Source organism: Periophthalmus magnuspinnatus, chromosome 5, assembly GCF_009829125.3.
Source record: "Periophthalmus magnuspinnatus isolate fPerMag1 chromosome 5, fPerMag1.2.pri, whole genome shotgun sequence".
Classification (NCBI taxonomy): Eukaryota; Metazoa; Chordata; class Actinopteri; order Gobiiformes; family Gobiidae; genus Periophthalmus; species Periophthalmus magnuspinnatus.
This window is the reverse complement of record NC_047130.1, coordinates 9,480,358-9,493,733: the sequence shown is the minus strand read 5'-3', so window position 1 is coordinate 9,493,733 and position 13,376 is coordinate 9,480,358.

The window sequence follows — 13,376 nt, the reverse complement described above, 5'->3', positions numbered from 1 at the left end:
GGAGCCAGAAGCACGCTCATGTTCACTTCCTTCTTGGAATGTGGTGGCTAGCAGGTTAGATATGTCTATTTATATATACAGTCTATGGGTTAACTACAGAATCGATGGAGCCGGAACTGTGTGCCCTTGATCACTTCCTATTTGGAACGTAGCCACGGGTAGTGGGTAGTGCGTTAGCTATGTTTTATTGTAGTTTTATTTAGCTGGTACTATTGTTTAGTACTTAAAGGTGCAGTACCTGATTATTCCACAGATATTTCTCACAATTCTTTTATATGGGAAGCATCATTATTCAACTTTCAGAAACCAGAGTGGCGTTTTGCCCTCACCGTAATCCCCTGCTAACCGCACACTTCTTGGTTCACACAATAAAATGCTTTATAATTAAATCCAGACATTGCAGAGTAGTCTCATTTTGATCCTTAAATCCTTTTACAATGTCTGTACCGGGACAATTTTTCTTTATTAAATGTAAAAGTGGGTCCACAAAAAAAAAAAGTTTGAACAAAGGGTGTATATATTGCTACATTTAAACTGCAGTTAGTGTTAGGGCTAGTTTTGGACCCAAAAATAGACTCAAGGCAAAATGTGAAAATAATAGTTTATTGTCCCAACGCCAGGAGGATGGGAAGATTTCCAGGAGAGGTAGCTACCATTTGAAATTCAGGAGCCTTCACCACAGGAACTGGTTTGAACAAAGTAAGTATCAAAATCTAGTCAAGTTGATGTAGAATCTGGCAGAGTCTGTCAAGAGAGCTGGGTCTTTGGAGTCAGCTTAATTGCAGACTGAGTGGAAGTGAGTGGTTCTAACAGACTCCGCAAACACACACACACACGCACACACACACAAGTAAGGGGGAAGGGAACACCAGACCGGAAAGATTGGAGTCACAGCCAAGGCCATGACAGTTAGTTAATGCAATTCTTAAAGTTCATGCTTAGAGTCAACCTGAAACATCACAGGCTTACATTCTTTACATTCCTGGCAGCGAACCTAACGCAAGATCTGGATATGGGTATCAAGGTGCCCACTGAAAGGTTTAACCCCAGCTGCAGCGAAGGACGGGTCAAATGCAGAGGACATTTTTCCCCCTGGCACAAGTACTACCTCAATTGGAACACCTTAAAGGCCCTATACCTGTCTTAAAAACATGAAAAGCAAAACTAGTTCATTTTAAACAGTTTGCTAATTATTCACCACAAGCACCAAAGACCAGAAAGGAGTTTCGCTATCATGGCAGAGCTTAACACAACTAGCACGCTAACAGTGTACTAAAATTAGATGCAAACTGTACACAGTGGACTTATTTTGACCTCAAAAGCTGCTTATACAACGTATCTGTATTGGGGCAAGATACATTTGCTCAAATACATGGAACAACTCAGGTACAGAGGCTTAAACTCTGATATTAATCTTTTGTTTTGAAGTTCCCATACAGCACGCAAATCTCCAGGCAGTGCAAGAAACAACTGAGCGGCCATCTTGTTTAGTTGTGAGGTTTTCTCTTCCAAACATGCCCACATCAGAAGTTTACTCCATGGGGCCACAACATGCAAACAGTTAGGAAAGAATGTGGATTTTTTTTTTTAAATACTGGTGTGAAACTGAGCAGGACTACAGCAGGGGCAGGCAGTACAGAGCTTGAGCTGGTAATGAGGTCTGCTGCGAGTGTGGGAGACATTGTCCAGAGGAGTTTAGGAGACCGAAGTGGGACAGAGGTAACACTAGGGTTATACTGGAGGAAGTAACAGCAGCAGGGGGTATATGAGGTTGTGGTTAAAGAATGGGTGTTATGCAAAATTGAATTTTTTGAGCTTTCTACCAGGTTATTACATCATTCTCTCATCAAAAAAATGCCTCAAATGGTTTTAGATGTCATCCAGGCATGTTTTAGTAATTTAGCATTCTTTCCTGGGCCCTACTCAAACCCTCTTTACGGTTAGCTGTAAGATTCTATCCAATGCTCCGCCCAAAAGCCTACATCATCCATGCTCATCTGCTGGAATCGCACCGCCAACCTGCAGGCCATTGGATCTGACCACTCGACCAACAATGCATGCAAACTTTTTTAAAAACCTGCCATTTCAATTCTCAACAGACTTGTTTGGGATAATTTTGGTGCTCATTACAACATTATAACACAATTAAAAGATTAACCATTACTTAAACATCAGCGTATAAGGTAGACCAGTGTGGGTTTACCTAATTCAGAGTTAATTCTATCCACTTTTGTGACCTCCATTGGATAATTTCTTGTGTAGAACTATAAAGGAAATGATGTAGTCCATTTTTAGACCAGGTTTAGCCCTAGATTAGACCTGGAATAGGCCTGTTATAGACTTGGTTTAGATCTGGTACTTGGAAAGCCAAATCGTTTCATTGGTGGTATTGGGTATGGAAAGTTTAAGAGCCTCTGATGTAGATATTGGCATTGTACTAAGAATGCATAACTATTGTAAATACATTGAGAACTACATAGACCATAGATCATCCTTCACAAAAGATGAACATATTGCTGCTGTCACAATGATTTGTATATATAAAGATGGAGGGGTGAATACAAAAAAGGATAGAATGATGCACTGGTTTATTCAAGGTGGGTGAAGTCTTTTGCCCAAGGACGCAACAACACTGATGTCTCATTATGTCACTTGACATTCCCAGCAGTCTCCCACTCAGTATAACCAGGCCTAATCCTGCTTAGCTTCCGAGATCAGACAAATTTGGGAATTCTCAAATTTGTATGACAAGGTTGAATGCAGGCCATTTCAAGAGAATAAGTAAGATTTCTTTGATTAAAGGGCCTATATTTCACAATTTCTTATGGCCATTGGTTTAGAAATACTCATCTAAGAGAGAGATCATCACATTCTGCAATCAGAGGACAGCCAACAGAATGTATAGACACTCCTAAACTAACTATGGCGTTATAAATAGTCACCATATTTGAAGTAAGTCCAATGATGCCCGCTCCCTCTCTAACTGAGCCTCTCGTGCACTGCAGTTGGCGCATTTACATTCTGAGCACAGAACACCATCCCTTTGGCTCAGATAAGGGCGACTCCTCCCTGGGCAAACATCACAGCAGCTGACAGGGCATTTGTAGTAATCTGAGCGCACTGTAGGGGGAGCAAGAGGTGATCCAGGGACAGCTAATGCAGTATAGGATTCAACAAAGGTGGGGCACAAATTGTAATTATGAGAATATTAGTCTGTCATAATAATAACTGTCAAGTTTTTAAAAATATATATAGTATTAACTACAGAAGACATATTGCACTTTTGGATCATTACGTTGATATGGACTTTTTAAATCACAATATTTATAATATACGACGGAGTATAAGGGTCAGTTAAATAAAATTAATTATGCAGGTGCTACAAGAATAAAGTCGTAGCATTTCGACATTAAAGACGTAATTTTACGAGAATAAAGTCGAAGCCTGAAAAAGACGTAATTTTACGAGAATAAGGTCATAGTACTACTAGAATAAAGTCGTAATATTATGAGAATAAAGTCGTAATATTATGAGATTATAGGCTGCTGTGCGTGAATGAGTGACCAGTGCGTTGTGTGCTATGGAGAATTTGGAGCATTTTGTTCAGATGTACTTTCAACTGGGGTTTTTCGCATGATGAAATACTGTGTCTTTTAGCCCACCATCACCACACTATCATCAGTATAAGTACTTTGAAGGGACAGTGCAATCATTTGAGTTTGTTTAGTCGGAGGAACCAGACAGATTTGGAAGAAATTGCTATACCTGAACAAAATGCTCGAAATTCTTCATAACACACTGGTCACTCATTTACGCACAGCAGCCTGTATTCTCATAAAATTACGACTTTATTCTCATAGTACTATGACTTTATTCTCGTAAAATTACGTCTTTAATGTCGAAATGCTACGACTTTATTCTCATTGCGCCTGGATAATTTATTTTATTTAACTGACCCTTACATCGTAATAATTAAAAAACTTCCTGATTGGAAAATATCCAAATATCCTGCACTGGCTACCTGTTGCTCAGAGAATAGACTTTAAAGCAGCTCTGCTTGTGTATAAGTCTCTCCAGCACCATTTAAGCACCAAAGTACATCTCCCACATGTTAGTGCCATATGAACCATCTCACACTCTGAGGACTTCAGGGACCGGCCTCCTGCTGATGCCCAGAGTCAGGACTAAACATGGGGAATCAGCGTTTCAGTTTTATGCAACTAAAACCTGGAGCAATCTTCCAGAAGATGTGAGACAGGCCTCTACTTTGACAATGTTTAAATCCAGGCTCAAAACAGTTCTGTTTTGCTGTGCATACGACTGAAAGGTTTTTATTCTGCACTGTTTTAATGTTCATTTTATGATGATTATTTATGCTTTGATTTGTTTGTATTATGATTTTAATGTATTTCTTATTCTGTAAAGCACTTAAAGTAAAGTACAGATGTAAAGCAATTTGTAAATCATTATCTATAAATTGTGCTATTTTATTTCTAAACTTGCCTTGCCAATCAGGTATTAGGAGCTGATTCCAGCCTGCCCCTTTACAGTACGTCGGCGTAAAATATCATTCCAATTAAAGGTGACGCATTCTCTTGGTCCCCTATAATAGCTGCAAATCACAATAGCGGATTAAAAAATTTGTGGCAAAATGGCTATGTAACACTGCGGAAGCTGATATGTATCACAGATTAAAAAAATTAAATTGGAGAACAAAGTAAGGAGGCCCACAGAGCAGTGGGCGTATGCTGGAAGCCGTGAAAAAGGGGGTTGATTGGAGAAATGACGTCTTAATACAAGAGAATAAAGATAACATGCATGAATCACTCCAAATACAGCTTGGAGAGAGTACATGGTGAGAAGATACAACTATAACTGAAAAAAGGATTTGGCATTGGTAAGTGCATTTTGGAGTTATTTGGAGGGAGTATTCAAACATAGATAACTAAAAAGGGGGGGGGAGGTGATTTATGAAACACAAATCCATAACTAAAACAACAAATAAATTAAAATCAAGGAACCGAATCTGGGTAGTGTAGTCAATACTTAATATAATTAATATATAATTAACAATATAACTTTTTCATTACTGCAGAGTACTATGAAGTATTTGAAATATTTTGTATATAACAAGGTGGATAGTACTGATTTACATTTACATGAGTAACTTTTCAGGAAATTGTACTTTTCAAAGTAATTTTCTAGCAGTATACTCTTTCTCCATCTTGAGTAATATTTGTATTGAAGTAAAAGTACTCTTATTTGAGTAAAGGTTTTGGTTCCTCTTCCCACTGTGAGTCAGTCTACAAGTGACAAAAGCTTTATGTCAACAATATGAGAGGATTTGAACATTTATGTTTCTTGCAGCACTTCTTAGAATATATGATTTAGTTTGTGTTTATCCTTTGAAAATACCATATTTTCGCATTATTTAATGTTTTGTTCTATCAATTAAGCTAATTAAGCTTATTAACTTTAAATTATAAATCAGATGTTACTCTACCACCTCTGGTCTAGAAGGATGTTGGCCTGTACTCACCCCCATGTCCTGAAGCTGATTGTAGTGTTGTATTGTGATGCCCTCTGCTGTTGATCTAGAGAAGAGCTGTCCAAACTGTAAGCAAAGGAGCTTCACAGATTTTCCACTTTCCTCTGATTCTACAAAAAGAAACATTAATGAGCAAAAGTTAGTAAAAGTCCTTCAATAATATTTCTTCAGAAACTAGCATGTTTATTTTTTTTTTTTAAATGCTTGAAAAAAATGTATGCTTACTAGATTTGTCAAATGTATTGAAAATCAGATACTAATCAATACTAAAACTAGTATTGAAACTAGATATTCATGGAGCAGGTATCAATACTAAAAAGTGGCATTTACAGGCCAGAAATGAACCTTTCCTGAATGGCTATTTGTTTAGTATTGAAATCGAGTTTTAAATTTTTAGTATTGTGACAGCATTAATTCTTTGTGAGTGGACTCATCTATTCTTAGGAAAAGCAACATGATCGCCATAGAGAAAACAGGTAGCAGACGCTCCATCAGAAAAGTTGCATAGTGCAACTTTAATATTTATGTGACGTTTAAAAAAAAAGGTTTGTGCAGAAATGTGTCCTTTCCTGCCATTTACAATAAAAAAAATCATACCGGTAATTAAAACCAAATCAAAAACTCTACATTTTGGGGCATGAGAATAACTGTGTTTGGATTACACTTCAAACTACACATGTTCGGTCACTCATGTACATTTTATTTTATAGATTCTTTTCCAGGCCAAGGTTTCATTTGTTTTCATACCTGACAGTTTGGACTCCTCACTAGCGCTCTTCCTTAGAGTGGTCGCGTGATGTTGCTGTGACGTGTCCGGTCAGCTGATTTAAAAAGGTTTTGGTGATGTCTTTCTGCTGGTGAAGGCAGGATGACAGCACCATCAGCAGTCCAACTTCTACAGGACAGTATCCCAGGTGTGTGAGAGTAAAAAAAACCTTCTTCCCAGTTTATAATCCTGTGGGCACGTTTCCATATGTAAATTGCCTCTTTAATCCAGCAACAATGTTTGTTGTCCTCCGTCACTATGATGTTTGCTCCGTCCCAGTCCATAATGTGGTTCTCTCTTTTGCAGTGGTCAGAAATGGCTGATTTGAGTTACTCCTATTCCGCTTAGTGTTTTGTTGCTCATGTGCACACCTTCATTGTTTCCTTCTCACATTCTGTCCAATGTTTCTTTTTCCATGTGCGAAAAGTTTTCTGCACAGTTTAAAATGGACACAGACCGGACACGTCACAAGACCACTCTGAGGAAGAGCGCTAGTGAGCAGTCCAAACTGTCAGGTATGAAAACAAACTAAACCTTGGTCTGGAAAAAGAATCTATTAAAATAAATGAATGGAAGACCAGATGAATCTCACTGGACTCATGTATGTGTAGAGTACATGTGGCACAGCTCACTGGCACTGTGGCCTTGTCCTATGCAGTGCAGCAGAAGATAGAACTCTGGTAATGTTTGCAGCAGACAGCAAGATCGCCCATGCATACACAATGAACCCTACTCCTGCAGAGAGAGGGGTGGGGGGGCAGAGACAGAGAGAGGGAGGGGCAAAGAGAGAGAGAGAGAGAGCGAGAGAGAGATTAATGACACAACTAAACACCTTATCCATCCAATGTACTAAAACATGGAATCTATATACAACTAAGTAAACTCAAACTAATTAGATTTTTTTTTTTATTATTATTTTCTCATAAGGCCTTTTTTGTCCTACATTTAGACTTATTTTCTAAACACAAGGACTATGTGGGCTAACCTAACCTCAATCTGGCACCAGACTGATATGTTTAACACTCTGAATAGAGTCCTACACATGGATCAATCTGAAACGGCTCTTGCTGAAAGCAGTTATGAAAAGGCAGAAAGTAATGGTGAATATTTGAATCTGATTGACTGAACAGTCAAAAATTCAAACTTTTGTTACATCCAGTTAAAGAAAAGCACAGACACCTTCCCTGAAATAGGCTGAAGTACAATAGCTTAGGGGCCTATCCTCCATCTTGCTGTGCAAAGTTATGTCTGGGCTAAGAATAAGAAATATAAATAGAAAATAGAAATATATTTTTTCTTATTTCCTTAACGACTAAAAGATGGTGCAGGGGCGTACCCATGCCACCTTGGGGTTGTACCCAGGACCTACTTGATAAGAGGCAAGTGTTAGCCACTCACCCATTATGCTGCCAAATAGCTGTATAATTACCAATTACCAATATATGTATAATTAAAGGTGCCCTATGTAACTTTTCTATTGGAAAGTCTGCCACCTGCTTGTCTACATATAGATGTTATTGGTTTGCAGGGAATGTTTCACAGTGTGGCATTACAGTTACCAATCTTCCATTTATGCAATTTTAGTTGTTCAAAAAACCTTAAAATATCCATTCTTACTGTGTACAGACTTGCCTCTGTACAGATCTGACCTGTACTACATGTAGGTAAGGTACACTTTATTTCCCTTGTAAAAAAAAAAAAAGAGTCCTCTGCATTTAACCCCTTCTTCAATGCCGCTGGGGAAACCTGTGAGGCGCAGTGGGTGCCACAGTGCTGTACTTACGCACCCATCTCCAGGTGTTTAGCTAGTCTTGGTCACGACTACCTCAGCTGGAGGATTTGACCTTGAGGTGGTACTTGCGACAGCTTTTCAGTTTGTGAGTTTGCCAAATTTTAGATCGGGTGATACATGGAAAGACAAATATTTTCTTTTGTGGTACTGGGTATGAAACGTTTTGAATTCCACTGACCTACTGTGCATGATTTGGGTTGGAAATTCACCCAGACACAGCCAGAAACACACAACGTTCTTGCTGTGAGGCTAACATGTAGGTAAACGATTAATGCTATGGAACATTCAAGGCAAAACAATAACAACTTTATGGAGAAATACAACTGGCATGAATGACATAAGGCTTCCTCCCAGGACTTACCCCAAGTCTATAGTTTCTGATGACATAACATGACACACTCCCATTGTTTTTATCATCTTCTCAATCCAAACCAGAGTGTTCAGTATTTGGCAGATAAAGAGTTAAACTGAATCCTCTATATGTACTTTGGTCCCTCCCTGACTCTTGCTTCCTTCCTCTGGTTTCAAACTGCTGCCAATGACCCTGTTTTTTCTACTCTTCCTCCAAAATCCTCCATACATTGTATTTGTACTTCTAATTAGCACAGTGACCATGTTGAATTACGCCAAAAGGTTTCCTCAAATTAAAGTGGAACTAAATGCTCTGTTACACCTTGTGATGTCATGAAGTGGTAGTTTTCAAATTACCAGCTACCTTTTAGCTTTTGTTCAGTAGAGGTTGACAATTCCAAGGTTGGAACTATCCAAAGATTCTAGTGAAGGTGCATGGAGTTTAAAAACACAGTTGAGCACTTTCTGTATTACCACATGACATCACACGGTGGAACAGAGTGTTTTCCATTTGAGAGAAGAACTCAAGCCTAAATGTGCAGGGTTTGTGTGTTACACAAGCGTGAATGAAAACAAAACACAAGTCCAGGTCTGTTTGTGATGAGGAAACGGCATTATAACATATAAGCCTTTTAACATGTAAAAGGTGAAACATGTATTTTGAATTTTTAAAGACAAATGTACTGTAGACTTCATATTTCATCAACTAAACTTCTGAATAAAAGCAATTCAAACATGTTTTTTTTTTCAGAGTTAAAAAAAATCCAAGACTGAATTTTATATGCAAACTAAGTAAATTTTCAGCTTTCAGGTCTAAAACAGAGTGTGTGCTGCCTTCAGTGGCCACTGCAGTTTCAAGTAATATGTGACATCACATAGCACTTCCCTGATTACAGCCAGGTGTTTCTGCAGGGGTGGAGTTCCTTATACACTCAGACCCCACTCCTCCTCCCCCCTCACTCTCCTTTATAGTCCCCCAGATACTGCTTAGTAGTATCTGGGGGGCTAGTAGGTTAGTAGAAGTTTAGTCCCACTTTAATGGCAAGGTCAGTGAATGAACCTAAGGATGGAACAGTCGACATTCTGGCAATAAATGGATATTATATTTTTCTTTTGCTGGTGTCCCTATCATTTTCTTTATGTAATTTTGTGGGGAGTCAACTTAGAAGTAAAAGTGAAAGAGGAACTGACATTTTGTATTTAAGTATAAGAACAGATACAGTAGTAATCAAATTACACAATCTTATGATACCTGCTGCTGTTACAACTGGTGCTCCTTGTCCTGCTGTAGTGTTGTTGCTACTACTGCTAATACTCTAGTGACAGATACTGATATTACTACAACTACTGTTACTAGTACTACTACTACAACAACGGCTACTACTAGTGCTGCTTCTTATTCTTACTAGAGACAGAGCTGCTGCTTGGAATAGTTTGACTTACAACTAATGCATTAGCTTTTTGGGACGCTAAAAGCTGCTTAAAATGGTGTGCACTATTTTTTTCACTCTATAGTTGGTGGTAGTAAGCTGTTTGCCCCAGCGGCCCTGGGACAAACTGACAGAAGTGAAGCTGCCAATCTGCGTCATTCATACTAGACGAAGTGGGTTAAGTGTCTTGCCTATTGCTCTAGTGCCCCACTGATACTCCCAGCAGTCTTCCATCATAGTAAAAACCAGGCCCAACCCTACTTAGCTTCTGTTAGCTTGTTACTGTTGCCTCTTTGTCTCCAAGGAGATAATTGAGTCTGATGCCATATTGTGGAGCATTCCAGGCAAATCAGTAACATCTCCATGGAAACAAGAAGGAGCACTCATATTACACCATTTTATGTCTGTTATATTGTTTCCTCATCAAAAGTATACCTGGATTTGTGTTTTGTTTCATTCACACATGTTTAACACACAAACCCTGAATATTTAGCTTGAGCTCCTCTCACAAACAGAAAATACTGTTCCACCGTGTGATGTCATGTGGTGATACAGGAACTGGGCCACTGTGTTTTTAAAACTCCATTTACCTCCACTAGGGTCGTAACCGGTGGGGTTGGGTGGACCAAAGACGTGCAGACTCGGGGCAGATTTACAGTGTTTATTTACAAAATGGTGAAATTCAGTTCAAACACAATAATTAATCCAGCGGGGGACAGGAGCCAGAGTCCAGGGCAGGATCCAGGAGCGGAGTGCGCAGTACGGCGCCGGAGCGAGGTGCAGAGGATGAGCCGGGATTCGGGAACGTGGGCCACAGAGGCAAAAGACCAGTAGACCAGAGCCAGGGAAAGGAGCAGGGTGCAGGGCAAGGTTCAGGGGCGTAGTGTGCAGGAGACAAGGTGAAACAGTACCATACCAGGTCGGGGAAGCCAGGCGAGAGTGGAGCCGGGAGTGCGGGAGCTGGAGCAGGGCAGGAGACAGGATGTGGACACGCGGACAATCTGCCCCCGAGCGTCTGGTCCGAGACGGTCCTGGAAACAGGGTGAAGACGATTAGACGATCTGGCCCCCGAGCGTCTGGTCTCAGCTCCTTTTATCCATGGCAGGAGGTGGTGATTGCGCTGATGAGTTCCAGGTGTGTGCGGGAGGAGCCAAGAGCTCAGCCCAGATCTGGCAGGTGAGGGAGGGAAAGAGCAGGACAGGAGGAAAACTAGGAGAGGAATCCATGGATCGTGACAACTAGAATCGTTTGGATAATTTCAGCCCTGGAATTACCAATCTCTTCTTAACTTGAAAACTAATGCTTCATGACATCACAAGGTGGAACAGAGCATTTTGAGCTTTGGAGATGTGGACAGACTAATAATGCAAGGTCACCCAAACATGTGTGAATGAAAAACAAAACACGACTCCAGGTGTGTTTTTGAGGAGGTAACAATGTTATAACATAGCTTAAATCTCTCAAGAGCCAATTTTGCGTGATATAGGACCTTTAAACTCTTTCCCTGGCTCTAACAGTGAAGCGTTTGAGGTCTTGTTGAAATGCTGCTTCCATGTTCATAAAGTGAGTGCGTCTGATTTTGCCACCCGTCTGTCTGCATACAAAACACTCACCTCTGCATTTACAGGCCTCAGACGAGCTCACTCCACTCCAGAACCTTCTACTGACAGCTGAATAGAGCCTAATTCAAGTTGAAATGCGATCATGCAACTCAGGATGGGACAACAAACTATAATATTGGTAACTGTGATTAAAAAAGATGACAGTAATAATCTGAGCTAAATTTAAAAAAATGTTATCCAAAAAACAGACAGAAATTGTAATTAGTATTATGATATTATCTACAATAAATAATAATAATAATAATAATAATAATAATAATAATAATAATAATAATAATAATATTTCAGTGTTCTTCTAAGCTACACCTTTAATGAACTTTCTTATCTTTTGCGTCAGCCCTTCATGTTTCAATCAGACACATTATTATTGCTCGATTAGGCAGCGTGGGAACCTATCAAGCAACCTCCTGGTCCAAGGCAAATGCTTAACTTTTAATGTCATATTTGTTGTATGTAATGCTGATTCTATAAAATGCACAACAGACATAAGAGTACAACTTTGAATGCAATTGGACTCAACTTTTCTGGTGGAAGGCTTGTCTCCATGGCGATGTCATTGCTTTGCCTAGAATGTCCCACAGTACGGCAATTGGTTGTTTTCAGATTCTTGAATGTGATGATGTCATACTCACAAATGAAGGGCAACAGACAGTGTTTCCTATTGATAACATTGGACTTTCTGTTGTGTAAATGCTCAAATGTTGAACCTAATCATTTCTATTGATGACTACACCGGAGAACTCGCCACATTACAACTAAAATCAGCATTTTATCAATTTTAACACGGCAATAAACTTCAGTGAGTGACTTAACAAACACCTGTAATTAAATGGCCTGGGATCCAGAATACAATACACACTTGTCCAATGTCTTTTGTCAGTATCAAATCAAATATGTCTGCTTACTATGAAAAAAAAGAGAAAAAAAATATCACAGGCGACTGAAAAACATTATGGATTTTTGCAAAATAAATGAGTGAAGCACTAAACGCTGTTAATCTGAGGTGAGAGAAATTAGATTTTGCCGAAAATGTTGGGTGAGCTTTGTTTTACATGCAAACAAATCTGTCGTGTTTGAGCTTTGCTTGAGAGGCGACGGTGGGAGCGGTGACCAGACTGATAAAAATACAGAGAGACATCAATCTGGACCAGGAACATAACTGAATAAATGCAAGATAGATATGTTTAATGTCATATTGTGAAATATTCCAGACTAAGGTGTAGACAATTTTACCTTACCAAAACATTAACAGGGAGATTAGGAGTTCAGCCACTATTTACAGTTGTTTTTTTGTTTGGTTTTTACGCAAAATGTGAATAAAATGACACACTTTGTATCATTTAGGATGCTCCCAACTGATTTGTTTTGTTTTTTAGCTCAACTTACATAATGTGAGGAGTAAGTTTTATTGTTTTCTTTTTTCTTTTTTAAGAAATGTGCTTCATTAAATACATTTTTTTTTATATATTCCTGGCATTGTAGATCTTTTTCTTTGAGTGAATAAAACAGTTTTCCATAAATGAATGTGATTTAATATATATCGTTGCATGCTAAGAATATGTTATGGCTATAAAAATTTACTTGGTGGCTCAACATTCTCCCTTTTACCAAATTTATGGACCAAAAACATTGATAAGCCAACCTTGTAGACAAAGGAAACGCTGACGGTCGCATTTCTCTTCTGTTTTGGCCGCCATGACGGATCAAGGCTGTTTCCATAGTAACAGATGCAGCTCCATGGAGAATCGGGCCTGATGCTCCACCGCCCGGTTTAAATTTATATGGACCACTAAACAAGGACAGAGAACACACGTTAAAGGTGCACTGTGTGACTGTTCCGGTTGAAATGTTATTGCCTTGCCTGGAA